This window comes from Peromyscus maniculatus, chromosome 19 (assembly GCF_049852395.1).
Source record: "Peromyscus maniculatus bairdii isolate BWxNUB_F1_BW_parent chromosome 19, HU_Pman_BW_mat_3.1, whole genome shotgun sequence".
In the NCBI taxonomy this organism is placed as follows: Eukaryota; Metazoa; Chordata; class Mammalia; order Rodentia; family Cricetidae; genus Peromyscus; species Peromyscus maniculatus.
Window position 1 is genome coordinate 40697558 of NC_134870.1, and position 13712 is coordinate 40711269.

Sequence of the window (13712 nt, forward strand, 5' to 3'; positions counted from 1 at the left end):
AGACAACTACGGCTTCTTAAGATAACCCCTTGTTTTGACTTCATTTCTTTCATGTTTCTGTGCTGAGATTTTAGGTCCCTCTTCTCCACTACATTTCATTTACAAATATTTTATACTGCCTATGCTTAACCTAAGTAACAAACCAGAGCATCTGCTTCCCAGGGCATTTTCCCACACCCCAGTCCTCTGCCCCACTGCTCTCAATGGACAAGCAAAGCTATTTCAAACATCTTTGATTAGATAAAGGAAATTTTGTCTTGGCCTCAGAATATTTAGTCAGGTGTCCTCTACTATCCAGCATCTGAATTTTCAAGGGTTTCATCTCTTAGTAAGGGTGTAGCAGGCTCCACAGCTTCAGAGCCCTGGAGTAACCCATCCTTCCATTCCACTTCTTGGTGTGTTGGTGACCAGGATGATTACTACAGCAAACCCCATCACAGGCATGCAGCTGCTCTCTGAAGCAGTGCTGTTCAGTCTTCACCTTGCCTCAGATTGGTGTGTGCATGTCAGAGGTGTAGCTTTGGTGCAGACATGGCATTGGAGGAAAAACAGAAAAGCAGAAAGGAAGGAAAGGGATTAACTGCTCAAAGGCTTTGAAAGTCTTGATTTCATTGAAACTGAAACAAGATTCTTCTTTCTTCAGACACTGATGATCACGTTAATACCAGATCAAAAGAAAGTTGGTGTCTTTTTCCCCTTCATATTAGTAAAGGTTTTCTACAGGGAACCTGTAAAGAAAAACTGTGTCTCTCTTAGTGCTCCTAGGCAAAACATTGAAGTACAATCCCACTGAAATCAAAGTGACAGCTAGAAGGCCCCTATAATCACCAGCTCTGTGAGCTCTTTCAGGTTGTGAATACAACTGTCAATTATCAAGATCTCTTTGTAGGCCAGGCAACCAACAATGGTTTCAAGGTCTAAATCCAATTTACCAAAAGACATAGTCACTTAAAACATACATAGATAGATAGATAGATAGATAGATAGATAGATAGATAGATAGATAGATAGATAGACCTAGATATGTGTGTATGTATGTAGGCATGTTCATATATATATATACACGAAAGTAATACTCAGTGACAGATTCAACAACAAATAGTACATGGAGTTTCCAGGAAAAGAAAAGAAACTATAAAATAATTATTTTAAATGTGTTAGCTATATTTAACATGGCCTCAGTTCTCATGTTTTTCAAATAACAACAAAAAAGAATTCACCCAATATACTAATTCTCAGATGAAGTGGTGGTTAAAATGCTGAAAACCCTGGCCTCACAGGAGTTGTAATCTAATAAAACAGACAAAAACCTGTAAGTGCTGTGAGGACAGTGGAACTATCACCACATCTCTGTATCCCCTTCACAGCAATATCACAACTAAGTTATTGAAAAGAGCTGAGGATTGTTCCAAGAAATGCTCAAATTCATCAACTCCAGCATTCCCTTGGTGGAAGGTGGGATTAGGGTGTGAAGGGACTCAACCTTTCTCCACAGTACTGATTGAGTGACAGAGTTGATGATACACTCAATCCAGTCTCCTTTAACACCAAAGCATATCTGGATCACTCTAATTCATCTATTTTATTTTTAATAACTCATGGTATTCAAAGGGCATTGGATCTCAGTAGACATGAAAAAAGGTCTAATGAAATCCTTTGGGCCTCTCACTTGAACGGGAAACCAGAAAGAATAATGAGAAAATGTTTAGACAAATGGAATGAACCTAAGTTTCTCTATCTTTATCCAAAACCACATATAAGACATATAAGCGTATGTGTATAGGGATGTATATAGGATAGATAAAGTTTCTCCTCTGGGGTGACAATGCTCCCACTAAGAGCCATAGACTATCTAACAAAAACCCAAGTAATAGGCTTGAGAAACCACATTTCAAGTCATTGGCCAAGAGAGTCTAAAAGACCCTAAAACAATAGAGGCTATTGCTGTTGCTCTTCATTGCCTCCCAAAAGTTAAAGGTAAATCCTTATTCCTGAGGACACCACATACTTCATGCACAGTACTCAGAGGAATGGAGCTACATCTGACCCCAAAGCCCCTCCCTGAGGACTAGTTTTCAAAATACTGGAAGATGCTATGCAAGTTGCTCAGGAAAGAAAGCATTCAATAGTTCTACCCAACTGTAAAGCCTAGGAACACAATACACTACACGGTGAGCCAAGATAAAGGTACAATAGTAGCACTTACATCCTGGTGGTAATCAACAGCTTTCTAATCGGACTTAAAAACCTCTCAACATAATGGAAATTATGCCTGGTCCTGGAAACCTAGCCAAGCACCCCTAGCTAGTAAGGCCACAGATCACAAAGCAGAACTTAATACTGCCACTTTCCCAGACCAGCATGATTCCTAACTGCATTCCAAATACTTATTTCATCCTTGTACTGCCAGATATGTGTAGTTCTCACCTCTCATCAAAACAGCTTCTCTTCATAGTCAATGGGGACCATTATAGAAAGCTCCAACTCATCAAAATTGAAACAATTGACTGTGGAGTTTACGGCCACAACTGATATGTGCACAGCCACTTATAAGTCTTCTAATGCTTAGAGAGATGGGAAGAAGAATGATAAGAGCCAGAAGACCAATTGCGTCTTCTTTATAGGACAGGGGAGCTATACCCATGAAATCTCAGCGATAATGGCTCTTTAAACAAGACCTGAGCAGTGACACCAGTTGGTATGCCTAAGATGAGGGCAATCATATAGGGTCCAGTTCTAAATGACGAGTTACAGTCAAGTAACAATTGTGGAGAGAGGAAGTGAACATTCTTTCCAAGAGCTGAGGATTCTAAATAGTTATCCAATAGTGAGTGACCAGCCCTGAGAACTATACACACAAGCAACACGAAATAGATTCAGCAAACTGCAGTTATAGAAACTGAAACCAATCCCCACAGATAACCAACCACTCGGTAAAGAATTCAAGACTCAACGCTGATCCTTCTCCACGTACTGAGGAAAATGCCTTGAAATAGGACATGGTCTTAAGAGGAAGTGTCCTCTTCAGGATGGTATTAACTATATACCTCTCAGAAGCAGGGCTAGGTCAAAGAGTGCAATATGTTTCCTGTAGACGAAGGGGCAGGACTTATGCAAGTGAGTTTGCATAAGCAAAGAGCTCCACAAGCATCTCTCTCAGCACATTGAGCAATATGCCCCCAAAGCCACTCTGACCCAGGGGAAGGAAGAAGTAGGAGGCTGTCGAGCAGAGAACACTTGAAACTCTGTTTCCTGCACTTTGTTTCTTCTGTGACCTCTGCTGCTCTGGCTGCATGTGTGGGCACTCATCCTGTACATGCAAATGCAACTCTGAGGCAGTTTCCTTTCTATGGAGTTAAATAATGAATTCTCCTGTTGCAAAGTGACTGCAAGAGGCCTAGACATTGCTTCCTTTCAATTTATGCCAACGAAACAGAAATTGACAAATTGCTCTTTGTAAAACTTTGGGTTTTGGTCTGAATTGTGTCTTTTGTGACAAGGACAAATAGGTCTGTAGGGTTTATCTCCTATCCTTCCCTGCGACGGTGATTACAGGACAGGCTGGTGACAACCAGCAAACAACATTTCTCTCTTTGACTCATTTACAATTATTCCAAAGTGACCAAGTATTGTGTAAGGTAAATGCACGATGGCTAGGAAAGAGGATTTTATGTTTAATATCACACAAAAATATATGAACATGGAGATGATTGTCTTAGACAGGCAGTGGTTGGGCACATCAGTAATCTGGGTACTCCGGTGGCAGAGGCAGGAAGATTACAAGTTTGAGGACAGCCAGACTTACAAAGCCAGATCCCATCTCAAAACAAAGTTTGTTAATTATTATTATTATTTAAAATGTAGATTGTTGGTAGAGCACTTGCTTGACCTGGGCTTGAGTCCCAGCAACATAAAGATAGATAGATAGATAGATAGATAGATAGATAGATAGATAGATAGATAGATAGATAGATAGATAGATAGATAGATGATTGATAGATAGATAGATAGATAGTAGATAGATGATAGATAGATAGATAGATAGATAGATAGATAGATAGATAGATAGTAGATAGATAGATAGATAGATAGATAGATAGATAGATAGATAGATAGATAGATAGATAGATAGATAGATAGATAAAAGAAGCATTATCTCAATAGTATTCTTGGGTTGTTAATCTCTCCTAATACTAATAATTTTGCATTCTTACCACTTCTGTTCTATGAAAAACTGACACAAACAATGTTTCAGTGTGTGCTTTTGCAGAAAGAAGAAGCTTCCCCCAAGAATTCTGTCATCTCGTTTATGAACTCAAATGGCAAACCAAATTTGCACGTTGTTGATAGAAACCCAAGTCTTTAACCTAAGTATAATGAAATCACATTAGGAGACATGCCGGTCCCAACACCATGGCAACTAAGCTGGTATTGCCTGGAATCTCAGCCATTTGCTCACCTTTCCTCAGTCCAAAATCATTTGAGCTTCACCTGTTCCCACATCAAATTATCCTATAATTGCCTTTTGCATTACAGAGTTCTATCAGCAGCATCAACAGCACCAACTGGCCCCCAGACCTCAGGGATGTAGAATTGGCTCTTCTTTTTCCTCCGCTTGAATGCTCTCAGCAGTGTTTACAGAATTATTTAAAAGAAGGGGGAAAAAAGTCTAAATCTAGAATTGTACTAGGGAGATCATACGGTGCCTTCTTCTGTATGAGGTTCTCCTCAAAGTCCCAAGACTTAAAAACTGCCAAGTTAACTTGCTGTTTATAAAACATACCTGCATGGCTTGTTTCTCACTTTCTCAGGGAGAGGCTCGAACTTACACAATGGTCTTCACACATTAGACTGAAGATGTGTCAGCTATTTGAAAATTAAAAGCAACTTTCAAACTTTCCCAAATTGACTGGGCGTGATGGTAAGCTAGTAAAAGAAACTGATTCCTCAGCTGAGAAATACTGTTTTCTGTTACTTTCTGAAAGGAACTTCTAATTCTATTTCACATTCGTTTGTCTGTCTGAGCCTTTTTGTGGCAGAACTGCCCATAACACATCTTCCCCCATACTATTGGGAAGGAAGTATAATCCCTCCTTTATTCCTTTTCTTACACAAGGTCTTGCTAGCAGCCCAGGCTGCCCTTGACCTCTAGTTCCTCCTGCCTCTGCCTCAAGCACACACTAACACACTCAGCTTCAGTTCTCTTCTTAGTGATGAAGGCATTCAAGTTCACAATGTTACCAAAGGTCATGGGACTTTAAAGGGGTCAAAATGAGGGCTGCTGATCAAATGTGTACCCATTTATGAAACCCACTAATAGGCTGTCACATTATGGACCCCCAAAGACTTCAGCAGTCAGTTAAAAGGAGTGCACATCCATACATGTGAATTATTTGCTGCAAAATTTTAAATTATTCGTTCAATGTGGAAAGGTAGCCACAAATTGATTTTCCGGCAATTTCTTATTATGAAATCAGATCAGACACTAATAGCCTTTGGCTTAGAGGTTGCCATGGTAGGAATCCACAAACAGCCACAGGTAATTCATGAAGTCTTTCTAAGTCAAAGGTTTTAAACTTGCTTTTAATATTCAAGCAAGTTGATATTTTTGGACCACAGAGGTAGGAGTCAAAAACATCAATCTGGTTGGTTTCTCAGTGTCATCAAACACAAATCTTGTTTGGAAGAATGAATCTTTTGCTCAGACTATAAAATTTCCCGGCAAATAAGCTGTTTTCATTTAGTTTTGATTGCGTTGAGGTACAGCCTTGTTGTGTTGACCATGCTGCTCTCCAACCTCCAAGCTCAATGATCCTTCTACCTCAGTCTCAGGAGTGTGTATATATATATATGTACACCCACACACAGCTCGGAACCCCGTAGGTTGTTCATTTCTTTGGTTGGTTGGTTGGTTGGTGGATTAATTGATTGATTTCTTTTCTATGTTTGTTTTGTTTGGCTTGTGATTTTTCTTCCTTGGAGGGTGCATGGTTTTTGGTGTTTAGCTTTGTTTTTGTTTTAAAGTCATGGTCTGGTTATGTTAGTCTACCCTCTTGATCCTGTGGCCTCAGCCTTCCAAGTGCTGGGATTACTGATGTGCCAATATGCTCAGATATACAGCAAAAATCTTGTGAAGAATATAAGAAAATTCATGGAATAGTTCAAAAAAATAAATCATAAAACACACAGAGAAGCAAAAGCCAGATGAAGAAATAGACTATAAATTCAGACTTTCAAATGTTTTATATATTAAAACTATCAAGCTACTTGATAAAATAAATATAATAAATATTTAAAGATTAAAAAACAAGATAGACATGGGCCACATAATGGTGTTCCTGGCAATATAGGATTCAAATACAACAATGATACCACAAGATCATCAAGCCTGTTACCTGCTGAGCTCATAACCATCAAAATAATGTCATAAATAGCACAAGCATTACTAATGAGTTGATACTGACATCATCAAACCTACTGTGCTTCCAGTTGTATAAAAATATAGTACATTACACAATACCTGATAAGAGCAAGAAATTATTTTGCTACTGGCTTATGTATTCATTATAATATGCTTTTCGTAATTTTTAAATTTTTATTTGCATGCAGCCCAGGCTGACCTCAAGTTTTCTGTCTACCTGAGGGTGTCTTTGAACTTTCAATCCTTCTGCCTCAATTTCCCAAGTGTAGGAATTACAACATCCTAAGTCCCTATCATTGTTTTATATATTCTTTATACATATAAAACATATACATATACCTATAAAAAAAAGAGTTGGTCAGGTGGTGGTAGTGGTCACAGAGAAGCCCTGTCTCAAAATAAAACTCCAACCCCTCAAAAAAAAACTAAAAGTTGACTATAGGACAGTAAGCCACGTTATGCCAGTAACAGCTCATACGTCTTGACTCATACATTTCTTGACTGTATACTTTTCTCTTGTACTTGACTTAATTTCTTGTTGTTTTGCTCATTGTGGCCTTTAAGTATATGAAATACACTGCTAATATTAGCCAAAAAAAATTTAACAGATGTTCTGTAAAAATACCATTCACAATGGTAACAAAATTCCCAGAAATAAATGCAATAAAACAGGAAAACACCTTATATTATAGCAAAGAAATTTTATTAAAAAAAATAGTAAAGATTTCAATAAATCAAAAATATAATGCAGTCACATGAAAACACTTAACATTATAAAAAATTAACTTCTTTCAAACTGATCTTTTAAATTTCTGGTAAAAATTGCAGACTATTTATAAAACTTAATATGATAGATCTAAAATGGATGTTAAAAAACAGCATCAAAGATAATCAAGATTTGTTCCCCAGGGTTGAAAGGAAGTCTCTATTGCTAAAGACACCATGTACTTTAGACACAGGACTCAGAAGATTCGGGCTGAACTTGACCTGAAAGCCTCCTGCCCAAGGACTGATGTCTCATAGTACCATAAGATGCTGCCAAAAGAAGGAAGCAATCAATAGTCTTACACAGATGCAATGTTTATGAACCACAACAATGACCAGGATGTCAAGATAGTGCTAAAGGTGCAGCTGTGGCATTCATATCTTGGCAGTAACCAACAGCGATCTAATTAGACTTAAGACTAATTAAGACTAATTAACTCAACAGAAGGTGCTGGAAACCTAACCAACTACCCGAGAATAATGAGATCATGGATCTTAGAGAACCACTGCTCCCACATTCCTAGACCAGCATACTTCCTAACTGTATTCTAAGGACTCATCTTCATGACCACAGACAAATATCACTATCACCCCTCATCAAAGAAGCCTCTCTATGCAGTAGATGGAGACTGTAATGGAAACCTACAACTGGTCAAAATACAGAGATCGTGGAGTGCCCACCTCTAGTTGATAAATTTATAACACAACTCCTAAACCTAAGACTCAGGACACATAAAAGAAGAGGGACCAGAAAGAGGAGCCAGAGGATCACAGGGAGTCTGCTGTGAGATTGTCTCTCCTAGAAATGACAGGGAAGCTTTATCCACGCTACCTCAACAATATGGCTGCCTAAACAAGAACCAGGCAATAAAGAGGGGAATGGGGAAATAACACGGTGCTATAACCCTGGACAAAGAACTATAGGCAACTAACGATTGCTGAGAGAAGGAGGATTAGTCTTCCCCAGGGATGAGTCCCCCCAACTGATTATCCAATACCAAGTGGTCAGCCCTGAAATAATGGTATTTGTAATGTGGACAACAGTACTTATAGCTCGTAGAGTGGAAGGCATACAGCAGACTTTTTTTTTCTTTCCCTCTTTTTCAGGAGAAAGTGGTCAGCACATCCGATGTGCAATGGATGAGCCTCATCCTGGGAAAATCACCCTCATGATTATGTTATCTTCCCTGTTGGGTAAATAATAGGCTGCAGAATGTTTAATCAATAAAACGCCTCACAAAAGTAGAAAATAACAACAGATAGCCCCATCAACCTGGAGGAAACTCAGAAAAATACAAGATTCAAATTATAAGTCAAGATGGCCACACATATAAACTCAAAAATCTAAAAACCGAATAAAAATTCTTACATATTCAAAAAAAAATGAAAGAACAATAAGCCCAAGATTAAACAGAAAGCAAGTGTAAAAAGGATAGGTCCTTTGATCAAAGCTACCTGAGATACTCCATATTTATACCAGATCGGTCCCACCCACTTGTTTGCTGCGGTGCCACTTTTAATATCGCCTACATATATCACAGTATCCCTTTGTACCCATTCGGTATTCAACACACTTATTTCAATGGAATTCTGTTTTCCCATCCACATTTAGGGATACTGCAATATTGCCTGGCGATGTGGCAGAGCAATTTTATAATGTAAAAAGCCTCCAAAAACATATAAGTAAGTATGAGTATATAAGAGTACATATCTAACATTGCATATATAGTAACACCAATGCCAATGATGATGATGGTGGTTATATGTTTCATCATCTGTAATGATTTGACATAAGACAGGATAGCTCTGGTCAGGAATGAAGTGATGGGTTAAAGTGTGGGCACTGAGAAACTAAAGACATAAGATCTCAACAGACAGCAGGTACACTGAGTTCTAGAACATGTAAAGACTCTGCCATCAAGAGAGAAAAGTAGAACTAAGATGGATTTATAATTCCAGCAAGTCTGGGAAAAACTCCATAAGGAGCTAGATTTGGAGCCTGGGAAGTTTCTAGGCTTGCTCTTGCAATACAAAGGACATCAGAGCTGCTATGGAGGCAGATTGTGAAACATCCCTGAGTAAGATCAGGCTATCTATCAAGTCAAGACAAGGAAAAAGCTGAGCCAGAAAGATGTTCTGAGCCACTCTACAGGGCTCCCATATGTTAGTTATCTATTTACTTTAAGTCATTGGCTGTTGTGGAGTTGTGTGAAAACAGAAAACAGAAAAAAATATTAAAAGACTTTATATGTTAAGGCTACAATCTTAAAAAAATTTAAATCCAGACATCATATACTAGCAACCTTGCCCATAGATGTACTCTGGTTGGTCATAAAAAGCATAAAAATGAAAAAATAAAAAATTCAAACATGGAATGGTCTATGTGGAGGTTAATTAGAATCACCCAGGAGACAAGTTTCTGGGCATGACTAAGAGGGGCTATTTTCATTAGGTAAACTGAGGTGGACAGATCTACACTGACTGTAGTGGCACCAATCCAGGGACTAGGGTCCTAGATCTAATAAACAGGACACAGGGAGTCGATCACTAAGTTTGTCTCTTTCTGCTTCCTGTGGATGCAGTGTGACCAGCAGCTCCAGGCTCCTGCCACCATGTCTTTCCCACCACCAAGAATTGCATCCTCAACCTTTGAGCCAAGAGAAGCCCTGACTTCCTTAAACTGCTTTGTCAGAGCAAAGTGTAGAGTAATTAATATTGTCACCAGCGTTTATAATTCAGATTTCTGATTTGAGCTGAAATCCGAAGACATGGAAACACAGGCAGGGCCTCCATTGCAGACCCTGCAGGAACAGTGGAGCCCCTGATTGGCTGGGGTGTGGCAGATCTTCTGTTGCTTACTGCAGTCCCCAGGCTGGTGGCCCCGCTCAGGAACCGTTACCCATCATCTAAGCTGGCACTGGACTTTGCTAATCTGTTTGCAACCTTAAGAGGACAATAGCTGTGGCCATAAGCTGTGGAAGAGGTGATCCTCCCGAGATGAGTGCATGAGAAGGGATGCAGAGTAGCAAACACTTCACTCCAATATAGGAGGAGTGGGAAGGAGCTCTACTCAAGTCTTCAAAATTATCTGATGATTTTAATTTTATTGGCATACATTTATCACTTCTGAACCAATGAGAACCATGGGAAAAAATATCTGATTACATAAAAGTTCCATTTTGTGAATTTCAATGACCCCTCTGAATTTTTCATCTTTGTTATTATTTTTCCTGACCTTCCTAACATCTCAACTGAGTCAGCTCTTTGGGGAGCAGTTGTGGGTGACCACGAGCTGGTGACCTAGCACAAAAGAACACAAGAGGCAAAGGGTACTGCCAGTCCAGTCTAGAAAGCAGCCAGGAAGACTGAGAGGGTCCTAAAGTTAAGTCAAGTGCAGCAACTGATCACAGTTGCAAGCAAAGCAGGGCTGTGGGAAGAAGCATGCAGTCATGTTTATGTCTTCCAGATGCATAAAGACACCCTGCACCCACTGCCCCCAGAACAAGAGACAAACAGGCCCCCAAGGAATATCAAATCGAATAAGCCCTGCTAAGAATATCTATGGGGCAAGAGAAGAAAAGGGAACATGGGAAGCAGGTACGTGCTATCAGGCCTTCTTAATATCGATTTCTTGATGCTGGACATCGGAAGAAGCCCAGTTATGGGTGACCTGACTCCTCATGGAGCAGTCTTGCTCAGTTGTTAACATCTCAGTCAAGACTCCCCTTTCTAAGAGGATCTCAGCTTTTCCCACTGGGGCCCAGAGCCACTGCAGAGTAAGTGACATAAAACAGAAGGGAAGAGAACAAACTAAGACTCTTCATGGTTCTAATTAGGTAACTGGAGAAGTGGCCACTTTCATGACTGATGCAAGACAGTATCAGAGCATCCTGGCTTAGAGAAATACCAGGTTCCCATGGAGCTTCTGCCATACCCTGCTCCTTTCAGAAGGTAAAAGCAGGATGCTTTCATATACTGTGGGATAAAGAAAGAAAAGGCAGGGTAAAAAAATGATCGTCACCTGCCTGACCATTTCCCCTGCATCCTTCATTTGGAATGATGACCTTTAGGCACTGCAAGATGAGGGCATGTAGCTATCAAGAAACTTGTCACCTAGAACCTTCTGCTGTTTAGTAACCAAATGATCTTGTACAAGTCACTGCAACCTCCTAACTTCAGTGTAAGCCTCTATCAAATGAGAATAACAGAAACTGAGCCACATAGCTCTGTAGAAGTGAAGGATCCAATAAGACACAGTAAAGAACACATTTTTATGGGGTAGAAGATGCTTTCCCATGCAAAAACGATAATGTGAATGGGCGGCTCCATAAATGGACTAAGGCTTAGGTCAGAATCACTCTAGCTGCTGGGTGGGAAAGTGTGCAACAGGCACAGAAAAAGAACAGCAATGTCAATTGTCCTGGGGAGAGTCGTAGCCACCCCATGGGCAACTCTCAAACTGAGTAACCCATTCAAAATCACTTTTAAAGGACCCGAGGGGAAGGTCACAGCACTGAGGTAGCTGGCCATGGCTGGCACTATGCGTGCTCGGCATTATTAACTCAGAACAAGAATGGCCTCCTCTTGCCTCATCTCCTACCACATAAACCCCAGCACACCCTTGCATATCTACTGAATGTCATGAGAAGCATTTCTAAAATGAATTATTAGTTCTAATGCTCTGAATTAGACCTCTTGGGTTTTAAAAAAAATGCTGCAACCTGAAGCTGGGTGTGAAATGAATAGCAATCAAACATCCTGTCTGAAATCCAACGTGGAACTGTTCAGAAGTCTGTGCTTCTTGGAAGTAACACTTGTAATGCAGCCTCTAGCCAGACTACATGCTAAAAGGAATCATTGGTTGAAAAGACAAAAGGAATTTTATGAAGCTGTTTGACAGTCCAATACTGGCTTTGAAGGTAGGATGTGCTTTTGGCCAAGTGTGAAAATGTTGAATCATCCTTATTCTTGAGTCTTTGTTGCATCTGGTAACTTAACTTTTAAATATTCTACTAACACTTGAAACACACGAAAGATCACACATAAAATATATATGCTATGATGTGTGATATCAAAAAAGGTCCCACCTCAGTCTGCCAACTGCAAAACTCAAACCTGTTTTAGTAATGGAAATAGAACAAAATTGATCTTACGGTGCCTAAAGACACCATTCCTGAGAGAGGATAGAGGGTCGCTTGTAAAGCATCGAAAAATAGTTTTCTCTTGCCCACCTTTCCCCTCTTTATCCCTTCTAGTGGTAAAACGGACAAGTGAAGAAAAAGTTCAAAGCGAAGGCCACATTCAGACACTAGTAATGGACCAGTTGACAAGATACTTTGGAAGAGGAACCATATCAGACAAAACATTTGCTATCTTCATATACTAAGAAAAATAAATCAATTCTTAACTGGGGACAAAGACCTAAAATCTGTCTTTTTCTTGTTTCAATAACACGAACTTAGAATCAGTCTAGAAATAGGTAACTCACTCCAAGCATTGCTTTCTAATTGTTTGATTTAGTGTATAAACTACTTTCTAAAAGAGACCCTGATCCAGCTTGCACATTTCAGTGATTTGCAGGTGGGTAAGACTGAGGCACACCCCTCATCTGAGTTCACTCTGTCTATTCTCAACCACAGTAAGCTACTGTCCTGGGTGTGATTGCCTAAGTCCTCTGGATCGTACACTCCACTCTGAGTATCTTTATCCTGTGACTCAGCTGCGTCTCAGGTTCTGGCTTTTCACCAAGAAGCTCTGTCCTGGCCTCCCAGATACAGAGCTTCTGTGCCACAGCAGAATCAGAACAGCACAGCCAAACGTCAAGCTGTGTAACCCAGAGGAGATTTATCACCCTCTGACCTTCCAACTTCCTCAGCAGAAGCAACAGGGAAGCAAACTGGAGAAACTCCAAAGACCATCCCAGTTCCAAATGAGCTATGACTCTGAAGTTTTTGTGCTTCCCTTGAGAGGGCGGGAGGGAAGGAGGAAGAAGCAGCTCGCCCACCCCCCCTCCCCCTCTGCCTTCACATGCCAGTTTCTTCTGAGCTAATCTGTTGCGTTCCCAGTTTCTAAGGTATTTGTGGATTCTCTTTAGAATTAGAAATTAATATTCCTCCAACTTGGATCAATATCTAAACAAAAAGGAGAGTAAATCAAAGTCATTCTGAGTCCTGCTTCTCTAGAAGAGAATCAAAGCTGGTCTCTTCACAGGGTGACATTCACTCAGATGTCTCCGCAGCTTCTCCGTGAGGCACAGTCACATCGTATGATGTTCTGCATTAGAAAATAGCTAATTAACTCGACTCTCCAGATCCTTCCATTTTAATCATTCCTATCCTACTGAGAAACTGATACTCGAGTATATCCTTAGAGGTACTGTGAATGTGAAATGCCCCCCATAGATCCACATGTATGTGCACTTGTTAGACAGTTGGTGGCACTGTCTGGGGAGTTGTGAGACCTTTTGAAGGTGGAATTTTGTTGAGGAAGTATATCACTGTCTCACTTGTGCAAAGTTGGAGGGTTG